Genomic DNA, 14,826 nt, shown 5'->3' on the forward strand with positions numbered 1-14,826 from the left:
GGATTTCATGTCTGCGTTATCTCGTCCAACAGCAGCGCAAGCTTTTTCTTCTCCGCCGCCGAATGTATACACCCAGGAGGGGGAATTAGCACCGCTGGTCAAATGCCTTTTTTTTCCAGTGTTGACTTTTGTTTTATAGGTACTTAATGTGATCTGTTTGCACCATTATCTGCCACACAGGCATCAGGGGAGGAATCTTTAGTTTGTCTGACAGAACAAAGTAGATGATTTTTTTTTATTTTTTTACAGCTTTTGTGTTACCGTGGCATCATTAAGTGGCTTTTATCTTAAGAATACATACGTCTTATAGGATTTGTGTTATCGTGGTAGTCTTTTGCAGCCGTTATATAATCACTTCTCCTTCAGTTAGTGGCCGTAACTGCAGACTAGAGTGTTAATAAATGTGTAGACGCATGTAGTTAATAAATAATTGGTTCTTAAGCAGGTGAAGCTCTGTAATTAATCTCGATGGGTGTGTTTTAAATCCGAGGGAATGACCCTGACTCGTGGTCTTTCACACTCCTCGTCTTTCAGCGTTTGAGCCACATTTACTTTAAAATATTTATGTGCTGTCATTATGATGAGAGGCAATAAAACAAAACCATTCAGACAAAGTTGAATTATCAATAAAAGACTACGTGCAAACCAAGGCTATCTGAATTTCAGAAGTGGTTCCTTTGCAGAACTTTGCTCTGTTATGATATTAAAATGAAATACCACTGAAGAATATTTTAACATAATGCAAAAGATGCCCGGAGAATTTCTAAAAAGAACAGCGGGCCGAATTTCAAGGGGCCCTTTTGCTTTTTTGTTCTGCTATTGCAGCATTCAGGCCAATCCGGTCTGTGCCTCTGTGTCACAGCAGATCAATCAATCCCTGCGGGGGGATCGAATCTGTTTGAAAAAATAAATTTGAGCCAGGTCTGTGCTTGACTCCTTTTAACACGTCGAGGGCTCATTTTTTAGCACGTTGAGGGCTGTTGGAGCAGATGAGCCTGACAGGCAGCGAAGGAGGGAAAGGGAGAGGATCTGCATTACTAATGTGGAGTGTGCAAACCATACAAAGTGTGAGAGAGAAGCTGGGCAAGGACCGAGTGGCAGCCATTTAGAAAAGTCTGTAGGTATGATGCATCCTCCTGTGTGTCGATAAACATACCACGACTGATTCATGCGGTGACGGGTTTCTGTCTCTTTTGCCTGGAATGCCAGTTGCCCCACCGCCATGGCTGATGTTGCTTTATTCGGTTAAAGGCAGTGAATATACTATACTATACTATCATCATGCAGAATTTGTGTGACAACCTCTCAGAGTCTTATAACTGTGTATTAGTTGGCTCAGATTGGTTCCGGTTGACTTTTTTTGTCTAAATTTGCATGCAGAATGTGGTGACGCAGTACAGAGCGAGATAAGAGCGAGGACAGAAATCCAGAGTCCAGAGGGCTCGTTATTGTGTGTACAAGTGTGTGTTTGTGTGTGTGTGTGTGTGTGAGTGTTGCCTATTTACAATTCAGCAGCAGCAGCCTGACCCTGGCTTTTTGGCGTGAGTGTAATTACAGATTCAGAGGAGACCTTGGAAGAAAACATAAAGACGCAACAGATACATGCTAACACTCACTTGTGTACACACACACACACACACCTACTGTACAGTACACGTACACACACAGCGCCACACACAGGGATGCAGGTACTGTGTGTATACATTCAGACACCCTCACAGACACACTCGGGACTCAACGCCCTCTGCATATGTAAACTCTTAATTAGAGGCAGTGACTGGGAATGATCCTCTCTGTTAGGGCACACAACACAGCCGAGGTATTCATGAATAAGGGAATGTGCTCAGGCCGCCATAGGCACGAATATCCAATAATTTATTTTTGTTTACTTGATTATTTATTTATCACAAAACTTGAAAAAGGAAAGCGCTTTCTCGATGGGCGATATTGAGTAAGTTGTTCTGCGAGCCGGTGTGACGAGTGGCTGAAGTAATACCGCTGGTGTTTTGTGTTAGAAAAGATGTTTCTTAGTCTATTTCCTGGGATTTGACACGGCCTACACACACACATGCATGTCAGTGTCAGAGCCTGTGCTTTGGGGGTGTGTGTTTTCTGGTTGTGTGTTCAGTATACTGCATGTTGGGAGCGTGAAGTCAAGCTATGGTGCTCACAGCTGACTGATCAATTATTAATTAGTTAAGTCAGACGAAAATATCTCTGCTGCGAGTAATAACGGTGCTTTAGGACATAAAATACAATGATTATAGCGCGTCCGCCCACAGACGAATGTTTCTTTAATGTGTCACAGCTTCAGTGAATGTATAGAAATAATCAGGACTCGATGGTAAATCCACATCAGGTGTTTTATGCATCGCCGTGCACGAGCTATACGTACGGCGGGGAGCACTTTGAGCGATAGTAAAAGCATCATCGCCTTGCTATAAATTGAGAAGACATTGTTTAAAAGTGAATGAGTCAACTGAATAACAACTGTGAGAGTGCTTTGACCTGCTTTGAAGCCTTGCCCTTAGCACTTAAGGAGAATAAAAGCGGTGGGGGGAGCATGTGTGTGCGCCGTTTCGCCCCGACGTGCGTATGTGGCAGTCGTTTGATGCCGGATCACCTTGAAGAGAGTGGCTCTGGCAACAGCGTCTTCCACGTAGAATGGACCCGTGTTGTAGCATAAGTCTGGAAAGGTTAAAATGGAGGGGTGGGTGGGAAGGAGAGCCGAAGATGCCTTCGTATTTTTCTCTGAGGTAAGCTCCGGCTCTGTGATTTGAATGAGGGCTGCATCAAATCCGTCTTTTCTTTCACAAATTATCAAAGGGTTGACATTTTGAGTTTGAGTCTGCTGTTTTTCTTCCTCGGGCCCCTTGACACCGTGCGAGGGAAAAGTGGCAGTATTGGCACTTGGGTTTAACTGAAGAATAGCGTCTTCTCACTGCTGTGAGAATAATTGAAAAGAAGGCGAACAAATTCTCATTCTGGGGAAAAAAAGAAGAATCTAGTGGAGGCTTTGGTTCAAAGTGTATTCAAAGACTGGTGTGGTAAATATTTCCATAAATATATGATGTGCCCACTTCAGGTATCCCATGTAGAATGAGAGCGCTGCTTCACCAACAGTAATGTGCACTGGAAACATGTTGACTTATTCATGTTGTCGCTGGAAACGCCGTCCATTTAGGTTTGTATTTTTGTCGATGTTTAGACATGCCAGCAACACGACTGTGTTGCTGGTACTTTGTGTCAGTCCACAACTTTGGTCTGGACTGAAATATTTCAACAAATGTTGGATGGATTCATGTGAGATTGGGTTCAAACGTTCAAGTCTCCCACAGGATTAAAACCTGATTTGTGGAGCTTGTGTCTCCCCCTTCTGCCCCTTAGTGCTGTTTGAATTTGTTTGGAAAAGGCTGGAATGAAAAAAACACGAATTTAATGCAGATAAAAAGATCCTCTGCAGGTTGAGCTGTGATAACTGTAATGAATTAAAATGACTCACATTACATTTAGCGCCATCATCGGGTCAAAATATCAATTTGTCCGGCACCTTCAGTGTTTGACCAGTTGACAGGATGGTAGCATGCTAACGTGCTAAACATGGGAAACATAAGAGCAAACTAAACATTTGCATGTAACTAACTAGAATTGAGCGCTGGAGTCCAGGCACCGATACCATGTCATTTTTTAGAAATAAGAATCTTTTTACCGGTTAGCTCCGTTAGCTCTGACTGCGCTGTGCTGCCGTCTATTTAAACAGTTACATGCCTTAATTATTTTACAATATTGTGGCTGCACTTTAATTTTTTTTTTTAAAATAATTATTCCTAGATTTATTTAGTTACGTTGCTGTTGCACAAGTGTTTCATACTGTTCTATTTAAAATCAATGGCTTCCATTTGCTGTATTCATTCATGTTTTACAAAGGGTTTAACCTGAGCCAGGTCTGACCACAGTGATAATCATATCACAGTCATGCAGGCGTAGCATGAGATATATTTTCTTTTATAACACACTGGTAAGTATTGGTATCAGGAGGGAAGAAATGGTCTCTCTATAACTAACCAAACGATGCATCAACTGAAGTCGTCTGAAACTGGTTGATGTGTTTTAAATCAGCATCTTAAAAAAGCACTGAACGTTGCTGTTGGGCTGGAAGACCCGTGAATCGCTCTGCATTGATCTCTAAACTGATAATCTCATCCACAGCTTCTTTATGCCGTGTAAACAATTTCTCCCTCAGTTCGTTAAATCCCTGCAGCACCGTGAGGGCGGCGGGACAGATATTTTGATAAATCTGCAGCCTCTGACTGGAGAGGTCACGCGCCAGAGCACAGCGCCATTATTAGGAAACGCCATTCGCTGCATTTACCCTCGATCGCATCACACACAAGCGACAACATGGCTGCTGCAACACAACCACCCATGCACCTCCACACACGTGTGTTATAATGCAGCATTCTACCTGTTATGACACCATGTAAACATTTAAAATCAGAGACACAATAGAATTAAGGCTGTTTAAGGCTTCAGATTGATACGGTGTACAAAAACAAAATTATTAATGATTTGTTTCTGTCACCATTGTGTTCATTAACAAAAAAGAACAGAAAAAAAACCAAGCCATCTGCCTCTGGCTGCAGATTTGTGATGCCGTGTGTTCACATCTCTGCACCTTCCAGGCAAACAATATGATTCTGTGGAGTGTTTCATCGCTGTGATTGGCTCAGCTGTTTTTCAGACCAATGGATTTTAACAATGTTATTTTTTTTTAAGTCCACACATCCTTTAATCTATGTTCCAATTTGAGCTGCTGTACATGAACCCAGGTTGTTGTTGCTCATGCGTGATCAGAATACAGCCTGTAATCATGTTATCAGTGCGACTGTTATGTACATATTTATTTTAATTGACGATTAGTTTTCTCTCCGTGTATCTTTCTACTCGTTTGACCTCTGTGAAACAAAAGGAATAAAAAACTATTAGCCACAAGTGACCGCGCTAAACCTCTGTGTGGCTACCAGCGCAATATGTTTCGACTGAAAAATGCTAACTGTGACAATGTCAGCGTTACCCCAGAGTATACAAAGGGCAATGGCTGAAACTTATTTCTCATACCGAGGCAAGGGCAAAGAAATGACTGCAAATTCAAAATGCCAAAGTATTCGTTTTCCTTCTCAGTGGGTTCAGTAGCTTGTGGAGATAGCATGGCAACATACTGGAACGGTTTGTGTTGTCACAGCTGAAGTTATGAAAAATGTATTTGACCCCTCAGTCTCCTGTAAAATGTATTGGTCCAGGTGCGGCGGCTGCATAATAACTTGTCCCACATGTAGCACGTATATGAATTATTCCAATGAACCGAGAGCACTGTACGCTTTGTGTCGCTGTCTACCTTGATGATGTGTTTGTGTATGTATGTGTGTGTGTGTTTGTGTGTGTGCAGGCATTATACGGCACACTGGTAGACTTAAATGATATTGCCCTCCAGCTATTCATGATGGGTGTGGAATTAAATGAAAAAATAAATAAAATAAAAAAGAATAGAATGAGGAGGGAGGGAGTGTGATGGTGGTGCGATAGAGGAGAAGAGATTCCTGTGGACTTTGTGTTGTGTTTTTTTTTTTTTTTCCTCCCCCCCTCCGCGTCTCAGAAAAAGAGACGGCGAGCTGGAATCTCATTTGAAAACATTTCCTCGCCTGCCTTCCTTCCATCTTCATCCTTGCACCTCCTCGCTCCACTTCTTCTCGCCCTCTTTCTTCTTTCCCACCGCCGCTCCCTGTTTATGCTCTGGACAGCAAATCAATGGGCAGAGCTGTTTCGGGGGCTTAATTATGTGGTTTTTTTTAGGTTTTTGCCTTCTCTGCCCCTCTTTTTTTGCCCTCACAAGCTCAGGCATTTTATCTTGGTAGGAGACAGCCCACTGCCGGAGAGGAAGGAAAGGAAAGGAGGCGAGGAGAGGTAGAAAGGTGAGGAAGCGGAGGAAGAGGGTGAAACAAAACATGAGTGAAGACACAAGAAGTTGAGAACGTTAACGAGGTGACGGCGACGTCGCAGCGCCTCCTCTCCTCCTGACCTTTATCTCTCTTTTATGCCTGCTCAGCTCACATCCTCACGTTTTACCTCCCTCGCTCCATGACTTTCTCCTTTGCTCATATTTCTTTTTTTACACAACATATAGATAAACACCCTTTTTTTTCTTTTGCTTCACTGTATTTTTTCCCCTTAAATCTGCTTGCTCTGCAAATGAATCCAGCAAAGTCTGTCCTCGCTAACTCATCCTCCAGAAACTCGGTGCTTGCTTCCCCCCCACACTCAGTCACTCCAGCCTTGCCTTATTAATTATATTTATGCTCTCCAGCTCTAATAATTACGGCCATGGCTCCAACAGGAAGTAGTTGAACACATCTCATAATTATCCATCAAATGATTATTCATTTGAACAAACCCCCACTGATAGCAGCTCCGTCCTCAATGCAAATGAACAATCCGATGAGCAGGAGTCGAGCCAGGCCCATAGAGATATTTTATCTTTAATTCCTTTTTTTTTATGTTTTATTATTCAGCCATTTTAAAAATTCAACCGCTCCTTTTATTTTACTGTTATTACTCAGTCCGCGGATGCAGACGTAAGCGAAAAGTTACCCGGTTTCTAGCGTTGATCTCAAAGCCAATTAGTCTGAACGCGCATCACGCCGACATTTGTCTCCGGTGACGGAACCTCCAGAGATTAGACGGAAGGAAACACTTCATGCAGAGGTCATGAATCATGTCGGACGTGACCTACAGTGACATCATCAGCCGAACTAATAGGTCGCTCGCCGGCCCTCGTCGCCTTTTTGAGCAACTTCCCCTCCTGAGCTCATTATGGTCTTCCTCACAACAGGTGGCGAGACGTGAGAACAACTTCAAACGGCCTCTCCGCGTCCTCATTCGGATGTGCCGCTCGTGTTTTGGGACTCAGTCAATCACCTGGGTCGGTTCACTTCATTGAAGCCACGGGGATATTATTAGATACATTTGCTCCGACTGTGACCTTGAGGAGAGCCGCTGAATGATTCATACGCGGTGAACATGGAGGCCCACCCTCCCTCGCGCTCACATCTCTCTTCAGAATGTCTCATGGCAATAATTAGCTCTCCAGTGATTGATTCTTGATCCTCTGAGAGAGGGTGCAATTGGCAGCAAGACGGAGCACCTTTATGGACAATGATTCGTAATGTCGGCTATTTACGTATTCACCTTAGGGTTAATGGGCTGTCTTAATAGTTTATAGGCGTAGTTTGCTGTAGTACAAATGAATTATTTAAGAAGAAACAAAATTAATGACTTCCTCTCAATACAAGTGTATCTAGCTAGTAATTAACCTGTGTTTGCTCCACATTTCTGCGGGTAAAGCTGTGGATGAATGTTAATGCAGCCGGAGCTTAAACAGTCGCACCGTGTCAAAGGTGATTTTTGTTATTACTCAGCTCCCCAGAGATGAGACGGCGCGTCTAGACAAACATGTTTTGCAGACACACACACGCAACCAACAGATAATTCATCCCCTGATAAATATGTTTACAGCCAAGCAAATATAATATTCGTAATCCCCTCCATCTCGCCCTGCAAGGACTGGATGAATATCTCTCGCTCTGCCAGGTTCTCCAGTCACACTATTTCTCTTTCACTGTGGTTTATCACGGCGGAAGGGAGAAGGGAGGGGGATTGTGGCGGAAGAATGAAGCACGGGGATGTAAAAAAGGTGAATAAGCAAGAGATGGATGCAGGACTGCACGGAGAGAAATCGAGATAGTGAGGTGGCAGATAAAGTGAGAAAAAAATGGCGAGAGCGTGCACGTGTGGTACAGCAGAGAGGCAGACAGAGGAAGAGAGAGATTGGGATAGCCTCTCCAACCCACTCTAGTCCAGGCTAAAGTAGCTAATGGGCTTGCCCAGACGCACTGAGTGGATATTGCATTGGGACTTCCTACGGTCCCTTAGCAAACAGACAGCCAGGGTGTACTAAGAGGCTCGCTGGCCAGCCGGAAACATGATATCATCTCGCTAGCACCGCTAATGTGGACACACAGCACGCCAGAAAGAGAGAAAGGCAGGCAGAGCAATGTGAACCCAATTTTGTGATGGAGCCTATAAAAGAACACCTGTAGGGAGAATTGATTGGCTGCGATGGCTGGTCATTGAAGGTACCGACGTGCACGCGTCGTGTCCTGACATGCACGGATTGTAATAAGTTGTGTAAGGACAGCAATGTGACGACCAGTGTGAGGAATGACAAACAAGTTGCAGAACCACACACTGTCGCGCCCACGCATCGCACGGAGATCAGAGAACATGCAAAAACTGAGGGACACGCTGTTTCCCATCCTGCTTTCCTTTCTTAGAATCAGTGTTACCCAGCTTGTACCGTGTGAAGGACATCGGACTCATGGTCATGGACGCTCAGCTGAGAACACAGACGATCCTCAGCGAATTGTCAAAACTTTGGCCTGCAGAGGGGAAACTGTAGAGCAGCTACTTCTCAACCTGAGAGGAACTTTTTTTTTTTTCCAATGCAGCTGTTTTTGGACCAAGGCTGATACTGCGGCACCAGCAGGGAGCATCGTTCCTCTGAGGCCCAACTGTGCCCTTTGCAATATGTAAGAGTTTCAGTTTAAAACATTCAGAAATGTGCTATAATTATCACCAGACTAGAGGAAATAACAGTTTAGAAGCCGTGTCAGAGATGGCTACCCAGACCTAAGGCATTAAATAAGCTCACCACATCTAGGATCAGCATCAGTTGTACTAATCCATAGATGGCAGCCACCTAAACACCTAACCCTAATTTGTGGATCTGTCCCTTTATCTGGATCTGCAACTGAAAACGGGGGAGGGGGAGATACATTCTAGGCCGAGACCAATCCCCCATCCAGGTTTCGTGGAAATCAGTATGTGCAATCCCGCTCACAAACCAACCAACCAACAAACACACAAACAAACAAACGACTGGACACAGGTGAAAGCCGAACGTCTTTGGCTCAGATAATAACAGTTTTCACAGTCGGCTGGGGTGGAAAAGCCTTCCCTTTGAGATTGGAATACACACTTCTGCTTCTGCTGCTGCAGACAAAGCATTCATATCATGCTGCCACTCACTTTTCTTCACCAGTAAGCCCGAAAATGAAAGAGTAAAAAAGAGCGGAGGTGTCTCGGGTCCTGTACAGAACCACAATCCCCTTGTTTTGGAGTCCAGATGGAGACCCCTTGTTGCATGTCACCCCTCTCTAATCACCGCCGGCTCACAGGCTGATTAAAAAAAAAAAACACCAGTTAACGATGCTCAATTAATTATGTAATCTTGTCAGGCCTTCCTAATTAGATTTTGCATAAAAGTATTTGATGGAAATGCACTGATTTACAAAAAAAAGATCAAAATTTGCTTAAAAGTTGCTAAATTAATACATGTTAAAGTCTTGACACCATCAGGGAGGCCTCGCACATGCGTGAACACAAACCGCAACTCCCAGCACGCACCACTCCATCCTGCAACACTGTCTTGTGTACAGCACTAGCACTCTCTCGGGAATCGTTAGTGCTCTCTGAAGGGCAATATCCTGCCACGGTTGGTCACAAGTTTAAGAGCAGGGCAGAGGGCACGAGTGTTTTTTTTTCTACCCACTCCTTGACCTCTTGTTTATTGTACAGAGAGCTGCCTCTTCGGAACAACTTCATCCTGCCTCTCTCTAACTACGCTTGCAGCTTGGAATCACAAGCACTGCTTTGTATATGACAAACACATATATTTTTATCTTTGCTGCAATCCTGAGTGTAAAATAAACGGGCGAAATTAACATAAAAAGATACAACAGGGAAGGAGGCAGATCTCTTCCTCACCCCGGTCTTACATAACCACTTGAGACTTTAAAGCGAGCCTCAACCTGTGATTCATCCTGTTTTGCAGGGCACTTAGTGGATATGGATAATTCATATGGATCCCAAAAAGCCCCCCAGGGTCCTGTAGATGTAAACAATATACGTCCCATATTTGTCAGAATGAAGAGTGCAAGGAGCAGTTCAGCCCAGCTAGCAGGATGAAACTGCAGCCGCCCCGCCTGAGTAAGATTGATTAGACGCTCGTTACTCCGTGCATGCCTGCGTCAGTGCATGTGTGGGTGGGAAGTGGGTGTTTCCTTCATTTGATTTATCAAGTGCTCAGAAAACAGGCCGAAGGATTAATCACAGCAATGATAGCATGGCAGGCTATTATCTGCGTTGCTTTATCTAAAGATGCTGACTCCGACTTGATGCCGACTGTGTGCATGTGTGCGTGAAGAAGAAGAAGAAGAAGAAGTAGAAGAAGAAGAGATTATTGCGGCTCGTATTTTGTGTGTGCATACGTCTGTATGTGAGCCACTGTGTTCTGATATGCTTTCACTACTTTCCCCGGGAAGAGCAGATTGAATTATTGACGGATGAGAGTTTTTTTTTTTCCTTCTCTAATATATACGTGTGTATGTTTGTGCTTTTAATCCACTTACGAGATGCAGTTTGAAGTGTGTACCCGAGCAGAGAGGTCCTTTTGTGTGAGTGTGCAAACAAACACACCGCTGCCGGTGCTTTACTGTATCTGCACCAAGATATGACTCACCCCTCTTCCACCTTCCTCCTCTCGTGTCCGTCACTCTCGTAAAAAAATCACTCAACTCTGCGCTCGCCGCTGTGAACTTGATGATACCATCACACACATGCAAAAAAAACACCCTCCCTTTTCTTTTCTTCTATCTCCCTCCCCTCCCTCTATCTAATTGATTTTCTCCTCTCTATGGCTGTCCTCTAGCTTCTGCATTTGATCCTCATTCCACTCTTACCTCTGCCTGCCCTTATCAGCGCCGACTGTAAGCTAAGCAGATTTTATTTTCCAACAAAAGGGCCACTTTTTCCATTCTTTAGGCATTACAAAAATCTGCTGATCCCTCCCCATACGGCTATTTAGGCGTATCTCTAGATCTAATTTATCAGCTGAAGGCTGGTAATCAAACCATAACTGAGTCTCTAATTCGGCTGACACAAGTAATTATTAATTAATTAATTGGTCAATTTTCTTGATGTTTTGATAGTAATTTGGCCTTTAAAATGTTAGAAAAGGGTGAGGCCCAAAGTGACGTCTTGTTTTGTCCACAACCCCAAAGACGTTCAGTCTACTGTCATAAAGGATTCGTGGAACCAGAGGATATCACATTTTAGAAGCTGGAATCAGAGGACTTTGAGTTTTTTATTGATAAATTGATGAATGGATTATTGAAGGTTTTCATTCATTATTTACTATGTGTTACAACTGGTTCAATTGGCTGTATCGTAAAATCAAATCTTATCCAAAAATGAAAATTCAGTCACTGTCTTCTCACCCTCATGCTGATGGAAAGTCAGATGAAGTTTTTCTGGTCCACAAAACATTTCTGGAGCAGCAGAATAGTGCTGCAGTATTCTCCAAAACAGCTGACAAGTCAAAAAATAACAATAATGAAATGGCTCCATTCAGCTCATCCAGTGTAATCCAAGTTTCTGGAAGCCCAAAAAATGTGCTGCAAAGGTCAATGAAAAGTCTGGTTCTCTGCCTCTTGACATGTTTATGTTTGATTGGAATTCATGATTCATGATAACACGAGCAGCAGCAGTGTGATTTTTCTTGATGGTGAGAAAGTTAGAATCCTGCATTTTGTTTCTATAATTCGAGGAGAGGAAACGCTGTTTTATTTCACATTTCGTTCCATCACATTGAAGTGACTTCCATGAAAAAGGCCTGAGAATAGGCTGTACACAGCGCAGATTACATCTCTGAATGCAGCCGAGAGAGACGGGCTTATCCTGATACACTGTCACTCTCCCAAATCCATAGGCATGAGCGTGCAGCCACGTGTCGCCTGAATGGGATTCGACGCCGATGCCCACGCATGATCTGCTGCCAGCGCTAATTCCACAAACCAACATCCCATTCATTTTCATAAATAGCCCCAGTTTGTTTTTTATCTCTTCCCCTTGTCCGTCTATCATGTTGTTTTATCTCTTGTCTAATTCTCTCGTTTTATCTCTGCTTTTCCCTTTATCCAGCCCTCCACCCGAGTGTTTTCTCTGTCTCTCTCTCTCTCTCTCTCTCTCTCTTTCTCTCTCTCTCTCTCTGCTTTTTACCCTCATGCCAAGTTGCAGGCTCGGGCTACGTTGAGCTGCATTCGTGACAGCGTCTGAGCGAATTAACGCAGTGCTGCCACTGTGTGCAGACATCTAGGACACGCAGCAGAGAAGAGGAAGAAAAAAAAAAAAAGAAAAGAAAAAAGAAAAAAAAACTCAGCCCCCGTTCTGTCTATCTGGCCAAGCCGGAGCAGAGCTTATCAGGCTCTGGTAGAGGAGAGGAAAGAGAAGCGGATATTCACCCCACTGCAGTGCCATAGTGTACATATCAGCGCCAGTCCAGGCAACATGGTCGCGGTTTTTCAAATGTCAAATGCTTATGTATGTGTGCGCGTGTGTTTGGGTGTTTGGGTTTCAGACGAGAATAACTTATACTGTAGACTGAATTAATGTTTCAGCTGACCTTAATGTTCTCGGCGCAGAGGGCCGCTCTGCTTCACTAACTTACGGACCTTAAAGAAAGCAAAAACATGTCGTCTTTAGCGCGGAGACAAACCGCGGAGAGCTTCTTGCCTGCCGCACAGTTCCCGGTCGTGATACTTGGTCCCACGACGACGCCTTTTCTCCTTTTTTGAATAACCATCCTGCAGTTTAAGCCGTTCATAATCACCATGCACGTGTTTTATTCCAAGACTATGAACACAACAAGGATGCGGGCGTTACTGGACAGCAGATGCTCTAACCCTCATTATCTTTCCTCTTTAGGATCAATTCAGTTATTGTTACTAGCAGTGATTCTCCGTACAAAAAAAAAACAACATCTTATCTAACCTTTAGCAACAGAACAGGCGTAATTGATGCGCGAACAGAGGTGATTATTGGAGTTGGCATTGACCACAGAATGCAGAATCGATACTGAAGTGCTGTATTGATCCTTATGGAGGCTGTTGATGAAGTGAAGAGGCTCATTGTGCCAATCGGGAGATGAGCGCAGGGTGCTGAATTAGTGAGCAAATGGGTTTTCATTGAGGGGTTAAGGTTGTCCAGCAGGCTCTGTTAAAGTCCATATGTTACAGTACTTTTGTGTGATGGTGTGCTGTACAGTGTGTAGTATACAATATAGATATATCGCCCGGCCCTGTGTTGTAGGAATGACCCTCGATCGTTTAGGACCTTGTCAGTCTTATGTAACAATCACAATCAGAAGTGTTAGCCTGTAGCCGCAGCTGCAACTTCTTATAAATTGCAAGTGCTCGACTCGCTGTTGCACTTTTGACGAAGATGATGAAACAAGCTCTTAATGTCAGCGCTGATGGCCATAATATTTCAAACTGGAGAAGAAAAAGCAAAACCAAAGAGATGACAATACGTGCGCTGAATCAAACGCCCCGTGCCCTTTAACAGACCGAACTTGGCGAGTCTGGTTAGGTCTGGTTCCCAGGATGCCGCCGACTAGATAGGAGCTGGCAGGTATGGTGCTTTGTAGCCCACTCGCTTGTCTCATGGAATACTGTCGCTCCTCCGTCTCAGACTGCCTCCAACTGTGTGTCCACGTGTACTGTATGTGTGCCGCGTAGCCGTGATTTCGCCAGGAGCAAATCCTCCTGCCATGCGGAATGCACCCCAGCATGGATCCACTTCAAAGCCTCGGCACATGCACATCCTCCCAGACACGAACGCTGACAGACTCGGACTGTATGGAAGCACCCATGAAAAAAAAAAAAATCTTTTGACGCATACGGGACGTGTCCATATGCATATCCTTCAGCTATTATTCAAAACTTGCTCAACACATGCACGTGTGTCAGGAGGAAGAGGGGCCTTCGTGCACTCGCTCATATTTTAGACCGTACACTCAAGTCGTGTAAACCCTAATTACCAAAGCGAAGGAGAGGTCCTAACCCACATCTCTGTACTGACATTTTATTTGGGAAATGAGTGCAAACAAGTCATTGTGGAGTGAGTATTTTCTAGCAGAACGAGCCTGTATACACTGACAGCCAGGGCACAGGGGCATGTATTTATTCTGATGCTGCAGAGCATTCATCAGAAACATCACATCACGGGAAAATAAAATAGAATTTGAAAAAAAAAGACGTGAGGCAGATGATTAAAACCGTCATTTGTATCTCGTAAGAACGCATTGATTATATACAGTACGTACATTTGCTACACTGGACACTTCCCACACTAATAGAGACAAGCTTTAGTAATCAGCTATGAGGCATCCTCACCGCGCTGCGTCTTTGATGCTGCACGCAACTGAAGTGCGTGGGATGAATAAATTGATGAGTGCGTATGTGTTGATTTGTGCGGGGTGGTACTGTATGTCTCTTTTTCCACCTTCAAGCTGAAGGATACATCAAAGCTACAAGCTTTACCACAGCCAAGCCCCCTTTTTGGTGCACGATTGTGTCAGAGCAGACCTCTCAGAGGCGTGCAGATCTCAGATCAGGTGTTTTTTGGGACAGCATGCACGGTAAAGATACTTCCACATCATTTGTCCCCAGGATTCATGCCCGGCCCTTAATGAGAAGCGAGCAAATGCTGAAGCAGGCAGCAACAAAGCCTCCAACAGTTTGTTGCTTCAACTGTCCTCTGCTTTTGATAAGAGCACACGGTGAGAGGAAACGGCTAAATGAGAAGCAACAAAACACAAACATTTTTGGCACGGTGAGGGACACAGACAGAAAAAGTGCCTCTCTTTGAGCGCCC

The 14,826-nt window shown here is 44.1% G+C and overlaps 1 protein-coding gene across 10 annotated transcripts in view; it reads left to right on the plus strand.

Moving 5' to 3' along the window:
• Positions 1 to 14,826, plus strand: part of nrxn3b (neurexin 3b) — a 282,849-nt gene that overhangs the window by 173,326 nt on the left and 94,697 nt on the right. The window lies entirely within an intron of this gene.

Source organism: Acanthopagrus latus, chromosome 22, assembly GCF_904848185.1.
Source record: "Acanthopagrus latus isolate v.2019 chromosome 22, fAcaLat1.1, whole genome shotgun sequence".
Classification (NCBI taxonomy): Eukaryota; Metazoa; Chordata; class Actinopteri; order Spariformes; family Sparidae; genus Acanthopagrus; species Acanthopagrus latus.